Here is a 21,360-nt window from a genome sequence, read left to right on the forward strand (position 1 = left end):
AACTAGATAGAGGTAGTGGTTGCACAACATTGTGAATGTACTAAATGCCACTGAATTGTTCACTTAAAAATGATTAATTTTGCTTAGGGATGGAGGAGAACAGTGGTGATGGGTGGGTGATGGGGGTTGATAGCTAAATTGTACAGGGTTTTTTTTCTCTCTCTCTTTTTTTTTGGAGGTGATGAAAATGTCCTAAAATTGACTGACTGTGATGATTATTGAACATATTTGTAAATATACCAAAAACTATTGAATTTTACACTTCAAGTGGGTGAATTGTATGGTATGTGAATTATATCTCAATAAAGCTGTTTAAAAAATAGTTAATTTTTTGTTATGCAAATTTCACCTCAATTTAAAAAAAAAAGTACATCAAACCTCCACAGCTGGAATTCCCATGAACAGCAATTCCTTTAAATAAAATATTTGACAAGAACTAAGATAATTTTAAAGTGGAGGAAAAACACCCAACAGTAAATGCCTAGGGGGATCTTGATAATTACCATATCAGTAAGGAAGGGAATATAAACCAGAAGTCCTATTCAAAATTTGTAAAATTTGGTAAACTTTGTAATTTCCCAATATTTATGATTTCCGTTGTCCCATGTCTATTTCCCCATAATGTTTAAAAGCCAAACCCTTAAAATGCTAAGGGCCTATGTGTCTTGAGTAGGGAGCCAGGGTGAATTAGGGATAATAGTTTATCTTATGGAAAGAAGAATCCCCAAGTGTTGGCAACTTTAAAGAAAGGAAAGCAGGTTACATCTTGGAAACTACTAAGGGAAGGAAAAAGAAAGTGTTTGAAAAATGGGGTGGTGTATCCTGTCACACAAAGATAATGAAGAATAGCTGTTCAGAAAACAACGAGGTAGTGTTAATGATAATGTTTACTTTGTAGTGACAAGGTACATCTAGCAATATCGTGACCATATTAGATTTTTAGTTTGAACAACACTGGTTTAGTACATCAGGTCAATCACGTTATAAAGCAAATGGTTTAAGCCTTAAGGAAATAACTATAGGTCTAAAGTACAGTTTTAACTCTTCAGCCAAGTCTCTGACTCCATACTCCTTCCTTCTTTTTTTCTTTTTTTTTTTTAATCTTTCTACTCTCTCCTCCTTTCCTTATCAAAGTTAAAACACAAATTATTACATTTTATCTTTTTTTCCCTCTTGGCTTGTTTCTAAAATTTTCTGCTAAAAGTTTATGGAACATTGTCTGTGAGTGATGTATTTCTGACTTTAGGGGTATGCTTATGTTCCTTAAATTGGAGATTTACCCAGACATCAGAGCTATGGAACTGGGGATAACCATTTGTGTAACTTCCTCTCCACAGCCCATTCAGTGTGATCTGTTCTTTTATCTTCCTCTCTTCCTCATCATTTCTGCTGCTCTTTGAACCCCAAGGCATCCTCTCATTGGCACATATTCTACACCCTACCTCTTTTCCTATCATCATGTTTTTCCCCTTTCCACTTTACCCCTGACTCCTCTCTCTCCCTGCTCCATAATATTTCATATATGTCCCCTTCTCTTCATCCCTGTTTCCACTATCTTAATTGAATCCTCCAGCTGTCTTGCCTGAACTAGTAAAGTGCCCTTATTACTGTTCTCCCTGCCTTAATCCAACCTCCATACAGCTGCAAAGTGATCTTTAAATGCACATATGAGGGTAAGGGTAGGACTTTCATTTATTTTATACAATTCTATTTTGTTTGAAAGTTTTAAAACATGCATGTAGTACCATTGTAATAAAAAGGGCAGGTATCGTTATATTTCTCTACTGTTTAAAATCCAATCATTTCCCATTAATTGCAGGATAAAACCCAAAATTCTTAATATGATATGCTCCATTAACCCTGCCACTTCAAGACAATGACTCTGCCAGGGTTCCAAAGATCTCGGTTCTGAATAATAATAACAACAAGTAGCTACCATTTAAGCATCTACAAGTGTGCCCAGTACTTTACATGTTATCTCATTTTACAACCCTGAAAGGTAGGTATTACCATCTCAGTTTTATAAAGAATCTAAGGATCAAAGAGGTTAATACACTTCCCTAGAGCTACACAGGTATTGATAGAGCCAGGATGTGAACCCGTTCTCCCTAACTCTAAAACTTGTGTTCTATCCACTATATTGTGCTATTTTCCAGTCATTCCTGCCCAGCCCTTTAGAGAAACATTAGTTCTAATCTTTAAATACATTAGGAGAGCCAGAGGCGGGGCAAGATGGCAGACTGGTGAGCTGTATGTTTTAGTTACTCCTCCAGGAAAGCAGGTAAAAAGCCAGGAACTGCGTGGACTGGACACCACAGAGCAATCTGTCTTTGGGCATACTTCATACAACACTCATGAAAACGTGGAACTGCTGAGATCACCGAAATCTGTAAGTTTTTGCGGCCAGGGGACCCGCGCCCCTCCCTGCCAGGCTCAGTCCCGGGGGAGGAGGGGCTGTCAGCTCCAGGAAGGAGAAGGGAGAATTGCAGTGGCTGCTCTCATCGGAAACTCATTCTACTGATTCAAACTCCAACCATAGATAGACTGAGGCCAGACACCAGAGAATCTGAGAGCAGCCAGCCCAGCAGAGAGGAGACGGGCATAGAAGGAAAACAACATGAGAAGCTCCAAAGTAAAAGCAGAGGATTTTTGGAGTTCTGGTGAACACAGAAAGGGGAAGGGCGGAGATCAGGCCTTGAGGCGCATATGCAAATCCCGAAGCAAGGCTGATCTCTCCGCCCAGGGCACCTTTCCTTAATGGCCCTGGTTGCTTTGTCTATTAGCATTTCAATAACCCATTAGATCTCTGAGGAGGGCCGTTTTTTTTTTTTTTTTTTTTTTTTAAATCCTTTTTGCTTTTTCTAAAACAATTACTCTAAGAAGCTCAATACAGAAAGCTTCAAAGAATTGAAATTTGGGCACGTCAAGTCAAGAGCAGAAATAAGAGAGCTCTGAGACAAAAGGCAATAATCCAGTGGCTGAGAAAATTCACTAAACAACACAACTTCCCAAGAAAAGGGGGGTGTCCGCTCACAGCCACCATCCTGGTGGACAGGAAACACTCCTGCCCATCGCCAGCCCCATAGCCCAGAGCTGCCCCAGACAACCCAGTGTGACGGAAGTGCTTCAAATAACAGGCACACACCACAAAACTGGGCGTGGACATTAGCCTTCCCTGCAACCTCAGCTGAATGTCCCAGAGCTGGGAAGGGGGAGCAGTGTGAATTAACAGAGCCCCATTCAGCCATCATTTGAGCAGACTGGGAGCCTCCCAACACAGCCCAGCAGCCCAGAACTGCCCTGGGGGGATGGCACTCACCTGTGACATAGCACAGTCATCCCTCAACAGAGGACCCGGGGTGCACAGCCTGGAAGAGGGGCCCACTTGCAAGTCTCAGGAGCCATACGCCAATACCAAAGACTTGTGGGTCAGTGGCAGAGACAAACTGTGGCAGGACTGAACTGAAGGATTAGACTATTGCAGTAGCTTTAAAACTCTAGGATCATCAGGGAGATTTGATTGTTAGGGCCACCCCCCCTCCCCGACTGCCCAGAAACACGCCCCCACATACAGGGCAGGCAACACCAACAACACACGCAAGCTTGGGACACCAATTGGGCCCCACAAGACTCACTCCCCCACTCACCAAAAAGGCTAAGCAGGGGAGATCTGGCTTGTGGAGAACAGGTGGCTCGTGGACGCCACCTGCTGGTTAGTTAGAGAAAGTGTACTCCACGAAGCTGTAGATCTGATAAATTAGAGATAAGGACTTCAACTGGTCTACAAACCCTAAAAGAACCCTATCAAGGTCAGCAAATGCCACGAGGCCAAAAACAACAGAAAATTATAAAGCATATGAAAAAACCAGACGATATGGATAACCCAAGCCCAAGCACCCAATCAAAAGACCAGAAGAGACACACCTAGAGCAGCTACTCAAAGAACTAAAGATGAACAATGAGACCCTAGTACGGGATATGAAGGAAATCAAGAAGACCCTAGAAGAGCATAAAGAAGACATTGCAAGACTAAATAAAAAAATGGATGATCTTATGGAAATTAAGAAACTGTTGACCAAATTAAAAGATTCTGGACACTCATAGTACAAGACTAGAGGAAGTTGAACAACGAATCAGTGACCTGGAAGATGACAGAATGGAAAATGAAAGCATAAAAGAAAGAATGGGGAAAAAAATTGAAAAACTCGAAATGGACCTCAGGGATATGATAGATAATATGAAGCGTCCGAATATAAGACTCATTGGTGTCCCAGAAGGGGAAGAAAAGGGTAAAGGTCTAGGAAGAGTATTCAAAGAAATTGTTGGGGAAAACTTCCCAAATCTTCTAAACAACATAAATACACAAATCATAAATGCTCAGCGAACTCCAAATAGAATAAATCCAAAAAAAACCCACTCCGAGACATATACTGATCACACTGTCAAACATAGAAGAGAAGGAGCAAGTTCTGAAAGCAGCAAGAGAAAAGCAATTCACCACATACAAAGGAAACAGCATAAGACTAAGTAGTGACTACTCAGCAGCCACCATGGAGGCAAGAAGGCAATGGCACGATATATTTAAAATTCTGAGAGAGAGGAATTTCCAGCCAAGAATACTTTATCCAGCAAAGCTCTCCTTCAAATTTGAGGGAGAGCTTAAATTTTTCACAGACAAAGAAATGCTGAGAGAATTTGCTAACAAGAGACCTGCCCTACTGGAGATACTAAAGGGAGCCCTACAGACAGAGAAACAAAGACAGGACAGAGAGACTTGGAGAAAGGTTCAGTACTAAAGAGATTCGGTATGGGTACAATAAAGGATATTAATAGAGAGAGGGAAAAATATGGCAAACATAATCCAAAGGATAAGATGGCCGATTCAAGAAATGCCTTCACGGTTTTAACGTTGAATGTAAATGGATTAAACTCCCCAATTAAAAGATATAGATTCGCAGAATGGATCAAAAAAAATGAACCATCAATATGTTGCATACAAGAGATTCATCTTAGACACAGGGACACAAAGAAACTGAAAGTGAAAGGATGGAAAAAAATATTTCATGCAAGCTACAGCCAAAAGAAAGCAGGTGTAGCAATATTAATCTCAGATAAAATAGACTTCAAATGCAGGGATGTTTTGAGAGACAAAGAAGGCCACTACATACTAATAAAAGGGGCAATTCAGCAAGAAGAAATAACAATCGTAAATGTCTATGCACCCAATCAAGGTGCCACAAAATACATGAGAGAAACATTGGCAAAACTAAAGGAAGCAATTGATGTTTCCACAATAATTATGGGAGACTTCAACACATCACTCTCTCCTATAGATAGATCAACCAGACAGAAGACCAATAAGGAAATTGAAAACCTAAACAATCTGATAAATGAATTAGATTTAACAGACATATACAGGACATTACATCCCCAATCACCAGGATACACATACTTTTCTAGTGCTCACGGAACTTTCTCCAGAATAGATCATATGCTGGGACATAAAACAAGCCTCAATAAATTTAAAAAGATTGAAATCATTCAAAGCACATTCTCTGACCACAATGGAATACAATTAGAAGTCAATAACCATCAGAGACTTAGAAAATTCACAAATACCTGGAGGTTAAACAACACACTCCTAACAATCAGTGGGTTAAAGAAGAAATAGCAAGAGAAATTGCTAAATATATAGAGACGAATGAAAATGAGAACACAACATACCAAACCTATGGATGCAGCAAAAGCAGTGCTAAGGGGGAAATTTATAGCACTAAACGCATATATTAAAAAGGAAGAAAGAGCCAAAATCAAAGAACTAATGGATCAACTGAAGAAGCTAGAAAATGAACAGCAAACCAATCCTAAACCAAGTAGAAGAAAAGAAATAACAAGGATTAAAGCAGAAATAAATGACATAGAGAACAAAAAAACAATAGAAAGGATAAATATCACCAAAAGTTGGTTCTTTGAGAAGATCAACAAGATTGACAAGCCCCTAGCTAGACTGACAAAATCAAAAAGAGAGAAGACCCATATAAACAAAATAATGAATGAAAAAGGTGACATAACTGCAGATCCTGAAGAAATTAAAAAAATTATAAGAGGATATTATGAACAACTGTATGGCAACAAACTGGATAATGTAGAAGAAATGGACAATTTCCTGGAAACATATGAACAACCTAGACTGACCAGAGAAGAAATAGAAGACCTCAACCAACCCATCACAAGCAAAGAGATCCAATCAGTCATCAAAAATCTTCCCACAAATAAATGCCCAGGGCCAGATGGCTTCACAGGGGAATTCTACCAAACTTTCCAGAAAGAACTGACACCAATCTTACTCAAACTCTTTCAAAACATTGAAAAAAATGGAACACTACCTAACTCATTTTATGAAGCTAACATCAATCTAATACCAAAACCAGGCAAAGATGCTACAAAAAAGGAAAACTACCGGCCAATCTCCCTAATGAATATAGATGCAAAAATCCTCAACAAAATACTTGCAAATCGAATCCAAAGACACATTAAAAAAATCATACACCATGACCAAGTGGGGTTCATTCCAGGCATGCAAGGATGGTTCAACATCAGAAAAACAATCAATGTATTACAACACATTAAAAACTCGAAAGGGAAAAATCAATTGATCATCTCAATAGATGCTGAAAAAGCATTTGACAAAATCCAACATCCCTTTTTGATAAAAACACTTCAAAAGGTAGGAATTGAAGGAAACTTCCTCAACATGATAAAGAGCATATATGAAAAACCCACAGCCAGCATAGTACTCAATGGTGAGAGACTGAAAGCCTTCCCTCTAAGATCAGGAACAAGACAAGGATGCCCGCTGTCACCACTGTTATTCAACATTGTGCTGGAAGTGCTAGCCAGGGCAATCCGGCAAGACAAAGAAATAAAAGGCATCCAAATTGGAAAAGAAGAAGTAAAACTGTCATTGTTTGCAGATGATATGATCTTATATCTAGAAAACCCTGAGAAATCAACGATACACCTACTAGAGCTAATAAACAAATTTAGCAAAGTAGCGGGATACAAGATTAATGCACATAAGTCAGTAATGTTTCTATATGCTAGAAATGAACAAACTGAAGAGACACTCAAGAAAAAGATACCATTTTCAATAGCAACTAAAAAAATCAAGTACCTAGGAATCAACTTAACCAAAGATGTAAAAGACCTATACAAAGAAAACTACATAACTCTACTAAAAGAAATAGAAGGGGACCTTAAAAGATGGAAAAATATTCCATGTTCATGGATAGGAAGGCTAAATGTCATTAAGATGTCAATTCTACCCAAACTAATCTACAGATTCAATGCAATCCCAATCAAAATTCCAACAACCTACTTTGCAGACTTGGAAAAGCTAGTTATCAAATTTATTTGGAAAGGGAAGATGCCTCGAATTGCTAAAGACACTCTAAAAAAGAAAAACGAAGTGGGAGGACTTACACTCCCTGACTTTGAAGCTTATTATAAAGCCACAGTTGCCAAGACAGCATGGTACTGGCACAAAGATAGACATATAGATCAATGGAATCGAATTGAGAATTCAGAGATAGACCCTCAGATCTATGGCCGACTGATCTTTGATAAGGCCCCCAAAGTCACCGAACTGAGCCATAATGGTCTTTTCAACAAATGGGGCTGGGAGAGTTGGATATCCATATCCAAAAGAATGAAAGAGGACCCCTACCTCACCCCCTACACAAAAATTAACTCAAAATGGACCAAAGATCTAAATATAAAAGAAAGTACCATAAAACTCCTAGAAGATAATGTAGGAAAACATCTTCAAGACCTTGTATTAGGAGGCCACTTCCTAGACTTTACACCCAAAGCACAAGCAACAAAAGAGAAAATAGATAAATGGGAACTCCTCAAGCTTAGAAGTTTCTGCACCTCAAAGGAATTTCTCAAAAAGGTAAAGAGGCAGCCAACTCAATGGGAAAAAATTTTTGGAAACCATGTATCTGACAAAAGACTGATATCTTGCATATATAAAGAAATCCTACAACTCAATGACAATAGTACAGACAGCCCAATTATAAAATGGGCAAAAGATATGAAAAGACAGTTCTCTGAAGAGGAAATACAAATGACCAAGAAACACATGAAAAAATGTTCAGCTTCACTAGCTATTAGAGAGATGCAAATTAAGACCACAATGAGATACCATCTAACACCGGTTAGAATGGCTGCCATTAAACAAACAGGAAACTACAAATGCTGGAGGGGATGTGGAGAAATTGGAACTCTTATTCATTGTTGGTGGGACTGTATAATGGTTCAGCCACTCTGGAAGTCAGTCTGGCAGTTCCTTAGAAAACTAGATATAGAGCTACCATTCGATCCAGCGATTGCACTCCTCGGTATATACCCGGAAGATCGGAAAGCAGTGACACGAACAGATATCTGCACGCCAATGTTCATAGCAGCATTATTCACAATTGCCAAGAGATGGAAACAACCCAAATGTCCTTCAACAGATGAGTGGATAAATAAAATGTGGTATATACACACGATGGAATACTACGCGGCAGTAAGAAGGAACGATCTGGTGAAACATATGACAACATGGATGAACCTTGAAGACATAATGCTGAGCGAAATAAGCCAGGCACAAAAAGAGAAATATTATATGCTACCACTAATGTGAACTTTGAAAAATGTAAAACAAATGGTTTATAATGTAGAATGTAGGGGAACTAGCAGTAGAGAGCAATTAAGGAAGGGGGAACAATAATCCAGGAAGAACAGATAAGCTATTTAACGTTCTGGGGATGCCCAGAAATGACTATGGTCTGTTAATTTCTGATGGTTGTAGTAGGAACAAGTTCACTGAAATGTTGCTATATTATGTAACTTTCTTGGGGTAAAGTAGGAACATGTTGGAAGTTAAGCAGTTATCTTAGGTTAGTTGTCTTTTTCTTACTCCCTTGCTATGGTCTCTTTGAAATGCTCTTTTATTGTATGTTTGTTTTCTTTTTAACTTTTTTTTTCATAGAGGTGATTTGAAAAAAGTAGGGAAAGTTAAAAAAAAAAAAAAAAAAAAAAAAAAGACAAACAAGGGGAAAAAAAAAAAAAAAAAAAGATGTTGTGCCCCCTTGAGGAGCCTGTGGAGAATGCAGGGGTATTCGCCTACCCCACCTCCATGGTTGCTAACATGACCACAGACATAGGGGACTGGTGGTTTGATGGGTTGAGCCCTCTACCATAAGTTTTACCCTTGGGAAGACGGTTGCTGCAAAGGAGAGGCTAGGCCTCCCTGTATTTGTGCCTAAGAATCTCCTCCTGAATGCCTCTTTGTTGCTCAGATGTGGCCCTCTCTCTCTGGCTAAGCCAACTTGAAAGGTGAAATCACTGCCCTCCCCCCCTACGTGGGATCAGACACCCAGGGAAGTGAATCTCCCTGGCAACGTGGAATATGACTCCCAGGGAGGAATGTAGACCTGGCACCATGGGACGGAGAACATCTTCTTGACCAAAAGGGGGATGTGAAAGGAAATGAAATAAGCTTCAGTGGCAGAGAGATTCCAAAAGGAGCTGAGAGGTCACTCTGGTGGGCACTCTTATGCACACTTTAGACAACCCTTTTTAGGTTCTAAAGAATTGGGGTAGCTGGTGGTGGATACCTGAAACTATCAAACTACAACCCAGAACCCATGAATCTCGAAGACAGTTGTATAAAAATGTAGCTTATGAGGGGTGACAATGGGATTGGGAAAGCCATAAGGACCAAACACCACTTTGTCTAGTTTATGGATGGATGTGTAGAAAAGTAGGGGAGGGAAACAGACAGACAAAGGTACCCAGTGTTCTTTTTTACTTCAATTGCTCTTTTTCACTCTAATTATTATTCTTGTTATTTTTGTGTGTGTGCTAATGAAGGTGTCAGGGATTGATTTAGGTGATGAATGTACAACTATGTAATGGTACTGTAAACAATCGAAAGTACAATTTGTTTTGTATGACTGCGTGGTATGTGAATATATCTCAATAAAATGATGATTTAAAAAAAAAAATAAATAAATACATTAGGAGGCAGTTTAGTATAGTAGTTCAGACTTTGAGCTCTGGACACAAATTGCCTGGGCACAAATTCCAGTTCTACTACTTATTAGCTGTGTAACATTGTATAAGTTTCTTTTCTCTGAGTCTCAGCTTCTCCATCTGTAAAATGGGCACAGTAATAGTAGTTCTTCTCTCATAGTTATTGTAAGAATTTTAAAAAGATGATCCATGTAAAATACTTAGTACAATATGAGCAACTAGTATGCATGTCATCAATAAAGCATAGCTATGATTATCATTATGTTGCAGATACATCTCAAAATTCTGTTGGCCCTTTGGTTTATCTGGAGCCCCTGCTCATTACACCTGAGTTCTGGTATCTCTATGTAGCAGAAACTGCCATAATGATACCACGTAGGGTTTGGCTTTTTTAAAACTTTTTATTGTAGTTAACAAACTTACAAGTCAAAATTTTCCATTTTAACCACTTTCAAGTGTGCAGTTCAGTGGTATGTCTTTACCTTTTTGGAAATGATCTTTACAAGATATAGCTTCAGCTATACCATGCAGTTTTTCTTAGTTCATAGGTTAAATGGCTATTTGCTCAAATGCTGCTTACTTGTTAAGGTGTCAAAGAATGTAATGGTTTAATTGTCGAATGGCTTTAACATTTCTTATTTAAGTTCAAAAATAGTAATTCTGAGGCAGGGCAAGATGGCGGACTGGTGAGCTGTATGTTTTAGTTACTCCTCCAGAAAAGTAGGTAGAAAGCCAGGAACTGCGTGGACTGGACACCACAGACCAATCTGACTTTGGGCATACTTCATACAACACTCATGAAAACGTGGAACTGCTGAGATCAGCGAAATCTGTAAGTTTTTGCGGCCAGGGGACCCGCGCCCCTCCCTGCCAGGCTCAGTCCCGGGGGAGGAGGGGCTGTCAGCTCCGGGAAAGAGAAGGGAGAACTGCAGTGGCAGCCCTTATCGGAAACCCATTCTGCTGATCCAAACTCCAACCATAGATAGATTGAGAGCAGACACCAGAGAATCTGAGAGCAGCCAGCCCAGCAGAGAGGAGACAAGCATAGAAAAAAAACAACACGAAAAACTCCAAAATAAAAGCGGAGGATTTTTGGAGTTCTGGTGAACAAAGAAAGGGGAAGGGCAGAGCTCAGGCCCTGAGGCGCATATGCAAATCCCAAAGAAAAGCTGATCTCTCTGCCCTGTGGACCTTTCCTTAATGGCCCTGGTTGCTTTGTCTCTTAGCATTTCAATAACCCATTAGATCTCTGAGGAGGGCCCTTTATTTATTTATTTATTTATTTTTAATCCTTTTTTCTTTTTCTAAAACAATTACTCTAAGAAGCCCAATGCAGAAAGCTTCAAAGACTTGCAATTTGGGCAGGTCAAGTCAAGAGCAGAACTAAGAGAGCTCTGAGACAAAAGCCAATAATCCAGTGGCTGAGAAAATTCACTAAACACCACAACTTCCCAAGAAAAGGGGGGTGTCCGCTCACAGCCATCATCCTGGTGGACAGGAAACACTCCTGCCCATCGCCAGCCCCATAGCCCAGAGCTGCCCCAGACAACCCAGTGTGACGGAAGTGCTTCAAATAACAGGCACACACCACAAAACTGGGCGTGGACATTAGCCTTCCCTGCAACCTCAGCTGATTGTCCCAGAGTTGGGAAGGTAGAGCAGTGTGAATTAACAAAGCCCCATTCAGCCATCATTTCAGCAGACTGGGAGCCTCCCTACACAGCCCAGCAGCCCAGAACTTCCCTGGGGGGACGGCACTCACCTGTGACATAGCACAGTCATCCCTCAACAGAGGACCCGGGGTGCACAGCCTGGAAGAGGGGCCCACTTACAAGTCTCAGGAGCCATATGCCAATACCAAGGACTTGTGGGTCAGTGGCAGAGACAAACTGTGGCAGTACTGAACTGAAGGATTAGACTATTGCAGCAGCTTTAAAACTCTAGGATCACCAGGGAGATTAGATTGTTAGGGCCACCCCCCTCCCTGACTGCCCAGAAACACGCCCCACATACAGGGCAGGCAACACCAACTACACACGCAAGCTTGGTACACCAATTGGACCCCACAAGACTCCCTCCCCCACTCACCAAAAAGGCTAAGCAGGGGAGAACTGGCTTGTGGAGAACAGGTGGCTCGTGGATGCCACCTGCTGGTTAGTTAGAGAAAGTGTACTCCACGAAGCTGTAGATCTGATAAATTAGAGATAAGGACTTCAATTGGTCTACAAATCCTAAAAGAACCCTATCAAGTTCAGCAAATGCCACGAGGCCAAAAACAACAGAAAATTATAAAGCATATGAAAAAAACAGACGATATGGATAACCCAAGCCCAAGCACCCAAATCAAAAGACCAGAAGAGACACAGCACCTAGAGCAGCTACTCAAAGAACTAAAGATGAACAATGAGACCATAGCACGGGATACAAAGGAGATCAAGAAGACCCTATAAGAGCATAAAGAAGACATTGCAAGACTAAATAAAAAAATGGATGATCTTATGGAAATTAAAGAAACTGTTGACCAAATTAAAAAGATTCTGGACACTCATAGTACAAGACTAGAGGAAGTTGAACAACGAATCAGTGACCTCGAAGATGACAGAATGGAAAATGAAAGCATAAAAGAAAGAATGGGGAAAAAAATTGAAAAAATCGAAATGGACCTCAGGGATATGATAGATAATATGAAACGTCCAAATATAAGACTCATTGGTGTCCCAGAAGGGGAAGAAAAGGGTAAAGGTCTAGGAAGAGTATTCAAAGAAATTGTTGGGGAAAACTTCCTAAATCTTCTAAACAAGATAAATACACAAATCATAAATCCTCAGCGAACTCCAAATAGAATAAATCCAAATAAACCCACTCCGAGACATATTCTGATCACACTGTCAAACACAGAAGAGAAGGAGCAAGTTCTGAAAGCAGCAAGAGAAAAGCAATTCACCACATACAAAGGGAACAGCATAAGACTAAGTAGTGACTACTCAGCAGCCACCATGGAGGCAAGAAGGCAGTGGCACGATATATTTAAAATTCTGAGTGAGAAAAATTTCGAGCCAAGAATACTTTATTCAGCAAAGCTCTCCTTCAAATTTGAGGGAGAGCTTAAATTTTTCACAGACAAACAAATGCTGAGAGAATTTGCTAACAAGAGACCTGCCCTACTGGAGATACTAAAGGGAGCCCTACAGACAGAGAAACAAAGAAAGGACAGAGAGACTTGGAGAAAGGTTCAGTACTAAAGAGATTCGGTATGGGTACAATAAAGGATATTAATAGAGAGAGGGGAAAAATATGACAAACGTAAACCAAAGGATAAGATGGCTGATTCAAGAAATGCCTTCACGGTTATAACGTTGAATGTAAATAGATTAAACTCCCCAATTAAAAGATATAGATTCGCAGAATGGATTAAAAAAAATGAACCATCAATATGTTGCATACAAGAGACTCATCTTAGACACAGGGACACAAAGAAACTGAAAGTGAAAGGATGGAAAAAAATATTTCATGCAAGCTACAGCCAAAAGAAAGCAGGTGTAGCAATATTAATCTCAGATAAAATAGACTTCAAATGCAGGGATGTTTTGAGAGACAAAGAAGGCCACTACATACTAATAAAAGGGGCAATTCAGCAAGAAGAAATAACAATCGTAAATGTCTATGCACCCAATCAAGGTGCCACAAAATACATGAGAGAAACACTGGCAAAACTAAAGGAAGCAATTGATGTTTCCACAATAATTGTGGGAGACTTCAACACATCACTCTCTCCTATAGATAGATCAACCAGACAGAAGACCAATAAGGAAATTGAAAACCTAAACAATCTGATAAATGAATTAGATTTAACAGACATATACAGGACATTACATCCCAAATCACCAGGATACACATACTTTTCTAGTGCTCACGGAACTTTCTCCAGAATAGATCATATGCTGAGACATAAAACAAGCCTCAATAAATTTAAAAAGATTGAAATTATTCAAAGCACATTCTCTGACCACAATGGAATACAATTAGAAGTCAATAACCATCAGAGACTTAGAAAATTCACAAATACCTGGAGGTTAAACAACACACTCCTAAACAATCAGTGGGTTAAAGAAGAAATAGCAAGAGAAATTGCTAAATATATAGAGACGAATGAAAATGAGAACACAACATACCAAAACCTATGGGATGCAGCAAAAGCAGTGCTGAGGGGGAAATTTATAGCACTAAACGCATATATTAAAAAGGAAGAAAGAGCCAAAATCAAAGAACTAATGGATCAACTGAAGAAGCTAGAAAATGAACAGCAAACCAATCCTAAACCAAGTAGAAGAAAAGAAATAACAAGGATTAAAGCAGAAATAAATGACATAGAGAACAAAAAAACAATAGAGAGGATAAATATCACCAAAAGTTGGTTCTTTGAGAAGATCAACAAGATTGAGAAGCCCCTAGCTAGACTGACAAAATCAAAAAGAGAGAAGACCCATATAAACAAAATAATGAATGAAAAAGGTGACATAACTGCAGATCCTGAAGAAATTAAAAAAATTATAAGAGGATATTATGAACAACTGTATGGCAACAAACTGGACAATGTAGAAGAAATGGACAATTTCCTGGAAACATATGAACAACCTAGACTGACCAGAGAAGAAATAGAAGACCTCAACCAACCCATCACAAGGAAAGAGATCCAATCAGTCATCAAAAATCTTCCCACAAATAAATGCCCAGGGCCAGATGGCTTCACAGGGGAATTCTACCAAACTTTCCAGAAAGAACTGACACCAATCTTACTCAAACTCTTTCAAAACATTGAAGAAAATGGAACACTACCTAACTCATTTTATGAAGCTAACATCAGTCTAATACCAAAACCAGGCAAAGATGCTACAAAAAAGGAAAACTACCGGCCAATCTCCCTAATAAATATAGATGCAAAAATCCTCAACAAAATACTTGCAAATCGAATCCAAAGACACATTAAAAAAATCATACACCATGACCAAGTGGGGTTCATTCCAGGCATGCAAGGATGGTTCAACATAAGAAAATCAATCAATGTATTACAACACATTAACAAGTCAAAAGGGAAAAATCAATTGATCATCTCAATAGATGCTGAAAAAGCATTTGACAAAATCCAACATTCCTTTTTGATAAAAACACTTCAAAAGGTAGGAATTGAAGGAAACTTCCTCAACATGATAAAGAGCATATATGAAAAACCCACAGCCAGCATAGTACTCAATGGTGAGAGACTGAAAGCCTTCCCTCTAAGATCAGGAACAAGACAAGGATGCCCGCTGTCACCACTCTTATTCAACATTGTGCTGGAAGTGCTAGCCAGGGCAATCCGGGAAGACAAAGAAATAAAAGGCATCCAAATTGGAAAAGAAGAAGTAAAACTGTCATTGTTTGCAGATGATATGATCTTATATCTAGAAAACCCTGAGAAATCGACGATACAGCTACTAGAGCTAATAAACAAATTTAGCAAAGTAGCGGGATACAAGATTAATGCACATAAGTCAGTAATGTTTCTATATGCTAGAAATGAACAAACTGAAGAGACACTCAAGAAAAAGATACCATTTTCAATAGCAACTAAAAAAATCAAGTACCTAGGAATAAACTTAACCAAAGATGTAAAAGACCTATACAAAGAAAACTACATAACTCTACTAAAAGAAATAGAAGGGGACCTTAAAAGATGGAAAAATATTCCATGTTCATGGATAGGAAGGCTAAATGTCATTAAGATGTCAATTCTACCCAAACTCATCTACAGATTCAATGCAATCCCAATCAAAATTCCAACAACCTACTTTGCAGACTTGGAAAAGCTAGTTATCAAATTTATTTGGAAAGGGAAGATGCCTCGAATTGCTAAAGACACTCTAAAAAAGAAAAACGAAGTGGGAGGACTTACTCTCCCTGACTTTGAAGCTTATTATAAAGCCACAGTTACCAAAACAGCATGGTACTGGCACAAAGATAGACATATAGATCAATGGAATCGAATTGAGAATTCAGAGATAGACCCTCAGATCTATGGCCGACTGATCTTTGATAAGGCCCCCAAAGTCACTGAACTGAGCGATAATGGTCTTTTCAACAAATGGGGCTGGGAGAGTTGGATATCCATATCCAAAAGAATGAAAGAGGACCCCTACCTCACCCCCTACACAAAAATTAATTCAAAATGGACCAAAGATCTCAATATAAAAGAAAGTACCATAAAACTCCTAGAAGATAATGTAGGAAAACATCTTCAAGACCTTGTATTAGGCGGCCACTTCCTAGACTTTACACCCAAAGCACAAGCAACAAAAGAGAAAATAGATAAATGGGAACTCCTCAAGCTTAGAAGTTTCTGCACCTCAAAGGAATTTCTCAAAAGGTAAAGAGGCAGCCAACTCAATGGGAAAAAATTTTTGGAAACCATGTATCTGACAAAAGACTGATATCTTGCATATATAAAGAAATCCTACAACTCAATGACAATAGTACAGACAGCCCAATTATAAAATGGGCAAAAGATATGAAAAGACAGTTCTCTGAAGAGGAAATACAAATGGCCAAGAAACACATGAAAAAATGTTCAGCTTCACTAGCTATTAGAGAGATGCAAATTAAGACCACAATGAGATACCATCTAACACCGGTTAGAATGGCTGCCATTAAACAAACAGGAAACTACAAATGCTAGAGGGGATGTGGAGAAATTGGAACTCTTATTCATTGTTGGTGGGACTGTATAATGGTTCAGCCACTCTGGAAGTCAGTCTGGCAGTTCCTTAGAAAACTAGATATAGAGTTACCATTCGATCCAGCGATTGCACTTCTCGGTATATACCCGGAAGGTCGGAAAGCTGTGACACGAACAGATATCTGCACGCCAATGTTCATAGCAGCATTATTCACAATTGCCAAAAGATGGAAACAACCCAAATGTCCTTCAACAGATGAGTGGATAAATAAAATGTGGTATATACACACGATGGAATACTACACAGCAGTAAGAAGGAACGATCTCGTGAAACATATGACAACATGGATGAACCTTGAAGACATAATGCTGAGCGAAATAAGCCAGGCACAAAAAGAGAAATATTATATGCTACCACTAATGTGAACTTTGAAAAATGTAAAACAAATGGTTTATAATGTAGAATGTAGGGGAACTAGCATTAGAGAGCAATTAAGGAAGGGGGAACAATAACCCAAGAAGAACAGATAAGCTATTTAACGTTCTGGGGATGCCCAGGAATGACTATGGTCTGTTAATTTCTGATGGATATAGTAGGAACAAGTTCACAGAAATGTTGCTATATTATGTAACTTTCTTGGGGTAAAGTAGGAACATGTTGGAAGTTAAGCAGTTATCTTAGGTTAGTTGTCTTTTTCTTACTCCCTTGTTATGGTCTCTTTGAAATGTTCTTTTATTGTATGTTTGTTTCCTTTTTAACTTTTTTTTCATACAGTTGATTTAAAAAGGAAGGGAAAGTTAAAAAAAAAAAAAAAAAAACAAGGGAAAAAAAAAAGATGTAGTGCCCCCTTGAGGAGCCTGTGGAGAATGCAGGGGTGTTCGCCTGCCCCACCTCGATGGTTGCTGGCATGACCACAGACATAGGGGACTGGTGGTTTGATGGGTTGAGCCCTCTACCATAAGTTTTACCCTTGGGAAGACGGTTGCTGCAAAGGAGAGGCTAGGCATCCCTATGGTTGTGCCTAAGAGCCTCCTCCCGAATGCCTCTTTGTTGCTCAGATGTGGCCCTCTCTCTCTGGCTAAGCCAACTTGAAAGGTGAAATCACTGCCCTCCCCCCTACGTGGAATCAGACACCCAGGGGAGTGAATCTCCCTAGCAACGTGGAATATGACTCTCGGGGAGGAATGTAGACCCGGCATCGTGGGACGGAGAACATCTTCTTGACCAAAAGGGGGATGTGAAAGGAAATGAAATAAGCTTCAGTGGCAGAGAGATTCCAAAAGGAGCCGAGAGGTCACTCTGGTGGGCACTCTTATGCACAATTTAGACGACCCTTTTTAGGTTCCAAAGAATTGGGGTAGCTGGTGGTGGATACCTGAAACTATCAAACTACAACCCAGAACCCATGAATCTCGAAGACAGTTGTATAAAAATGTAGCTTATGAGGGGTGACAATGGGATTGGGAAAGCCATAAGGACCACACTCCACTTTGTCTAGTTTATGGATGGATGAGTAGAAAAATAGGGGAAGGAAACACACAGACAAAGGTACCCAGCGTTCTTTTTTACTTCAATTGTTCTTTTTCACTCTAATTATTATTCTTGTTATTTTTGTGTGTGTGCTAATGAAGGTGTCAGGGATTGATTTAGGTGATGAATGTACAACTATGTAATGGTACTGTAAACAATCGAAAGTACGATTTGTTTTGTATGACTGCGTGGTATGTGAATATATCTCAATAAAATGAAGATTTAAAAAAAAAAAAAGAAGGGAAAGTTAAAAAAAAAAAAAAAGAAAAACAAGGAAAAAAAAAAGATGTAGTGCCCCCTTGAGGAGCCTGTGGAGAATGCAGGGGTATTGGCCTACCCCACCTCCATGGTTGCTAACATGACCACAGACATAGGGGACTGGTGGTTTGATGGGTTGAGCCCTCTACCATAAGTTTTACCCTTGGGAAGACGGTTGCTGCAAAGGAGAGGCTAGGCCTCCCCATGGTTGTGCCTAAGAGCCTCCTCCCGAATGCCTCTTTGTTGCTCAGATGTGGCCCTCTCTCTCTGGCTAAGCCAACTTGAAAGGTGAAATCACTGCCCTCCCCCCTACGTGGGATCAGACACCCAGGGGAGTGAATCTCCCTGGCAACGTGGAATATGACTCCCGGGGAGGAATGTATACCCGGCATCGTGGGACGGAGAACATCTTCTTGACCAAAAGGGGGATGTGAAAGGAAATGAAATAAGCTTCAGTGGCAGAGAGATTCCAAAAGGAGCCGAGAGGTCACTCTGGTGGGCACCCTTACGCACACTTTAGACAACCCTTTTTAGGTTCCAAAGAATTGGGGTAGCTGGTGGTGGATACCTGAAACTATCAAACTACAACCCAGAAGCTATGAATCTCGAAGACAGTTGTATATAAATGTAGCTTATGAGGGGTGACAATGGGATTGGGAAAGCCATAAGGACCACACTCCACTTTGTCTGGTTTATGGATGGATGAGTAGAAAAATAAGGGAAGGAAACAAACAGACAAAGGTACCCAGTGTTCTTTTTTACTTCAATTGCTCTTTTTCACTCTAATTATTATTCTTGTTATTTTTGTGTGTGTGCTAATGAAGGTGTCAGGGATTGATTTAGGTGATGAATGTACAACTGTGTAATGGTACTGTAAACAATCGAAAGTACAATTTGTTTTGTATGACTGCATGGTATGTGACTATATCTCAATAAAATGAAGATTAAAAAAAAAAAATAAAGTACCAAACCTTAAAAAAAAAAAAAAAAATAGTGATTCTTTTTCTTTTTATCACAGGATTCATCCTTTTTGCCCTGTGAATAATGGTCACTTCCACCTTTCTTATTTTCTTAGTGGGACCACACTATGACCAGAGTAACATCCTGGTGTATATTCTTATCTGCTCTTCTGTTGGCTCATTTTCTGTGTCATGGGTCAAAGGTTTGGGCATTGCCTTGAAACAGCTATTTTTAGGAATGTCAATCACAAAACCAGCTCTGGGCTGGATACTCTTGAATTTGTCTTGTGATTTGCATAAGCATTCAAACTATCTGAACAGAGCCTTGGATGTTTTCAGTACCTCTGTACTCATTTCCCATGTATTATGTCCTTTACACTACTGCTGTCATGATCTGCTCTGCCATTCTTTTCAAGGGACCTCAACAATGTTATTGGTACTATCCGTGGTTTCCTTACCTTAGCTCTTGGCTTATTTTCTCCATGCCTTTCAAGATGTCTCTCTTGATCCTGACCTGTTGCCCTATGACTTGACATCAACAAACTTAAACGATGCCCTTACTGCTCCATGTATTGAAGATGAAGGACGCAAAATGTTTTTCCATCTAAGTCCAGAAGATGCCAACAAAAATGAGGTTGAAGGAGAGTATGAAGCATCTTAAGAAAAGCACTATTCCATGGTTTTTGGAATAAAATCTCCCTAGCTATTAAACAAACAGGAAACTATAAATGCTGGAGAGGATGTGGAGAATTGGAACTCTTATTCATTGCTGGTGGGACTGTATAATGGTACAGTCACTGTGGAAGACAGTCTGGAGTTTCCTTAAAAAACTAGATATCGAGGTACCCTTCGATCCAGCAATTGCACTTCTCGGTATATACCCAGAAGATCTGAAAGCAATGACATGAACAGATATTTGCACACCGATATTCATAGCAGCTTTGTTCACAATTGCCAAGAGATGGACACAATCCAAGTGTCCTTCAACAGAGGAGTGGATAAACAAAATGTGGTGTATACACACGATGGAATACTGTGCAGCAGTAAGAAGGAACGAGGTCGTGAAACATATGACAACATGGATGAATCTTGAAGACATAATGCTGAGTGAAATAAGCCAGACACAAAGAGATACTGTACATTACTACTAATGTGAACCCTGTGAAATATGTAAAATAAATGTTTTTATATTGTAGAATGTAGGGGACCTAGAGATAGACAGCAACTATTAAAGGGGGAACAATAATCTAATAAGAACAGATAAGTTACTGAGGGTAATCTTAATGATATGGGAATGCTCAGGAATGACTATGGTTTGTTAATTTTCTTGGGGTATGGTAGGGACATGCTGGAAGCAATGTAGTTATTTTAGGTTGTTTTTCTTATTCATTTGTTTTGTTTTATTTGAAATGTTTTTTTAAATTTTTTATAAATAAAGTTAAAAAAAGACAAGGGGAGACATCTCTGAAGATTAGGAAAGTGATTCAACTAGAGGAAGGGGTAGCAACAGACAAGATGGAATTTAACAAAGGATTATGAATAGTAAATCTTTATATAATTTTCTTTCTTGGTTGCTAGGATATTAGAATAGTTAGAAGGAAAGAACTGAAATGGTGGAACTGTAACCCATAGCTTCCTTTGAAATTTGTCCTATAGCTACTTGTTAAATTGTAGTTTGAAAGTTATACTTTTTGTATGTATGTTAGATTTCACAATAAGGAAATAACTGAAACTATGATACTATAACTCATAATAACTTTGGAAATTTCCTATATATCTACTTGTTAAATCATACTTTGAAAGATATTATCTTTTTG

The sequence above is a fragment of the Choloepus didactylus genome, chromosome X (assembly GCF_015220235.1).
Source record: "Choloepus didactylus isolate mChoDid1 chromosome X, mChoDid1.pri, whole genome shotgun sequence".
Classification (NCBI taxonomy): Eukaryota; Metazoa; Chordata; class Mammalia; order Pilosa; family Megalonychidae; genus Choloepus; species Choloepus didactylus.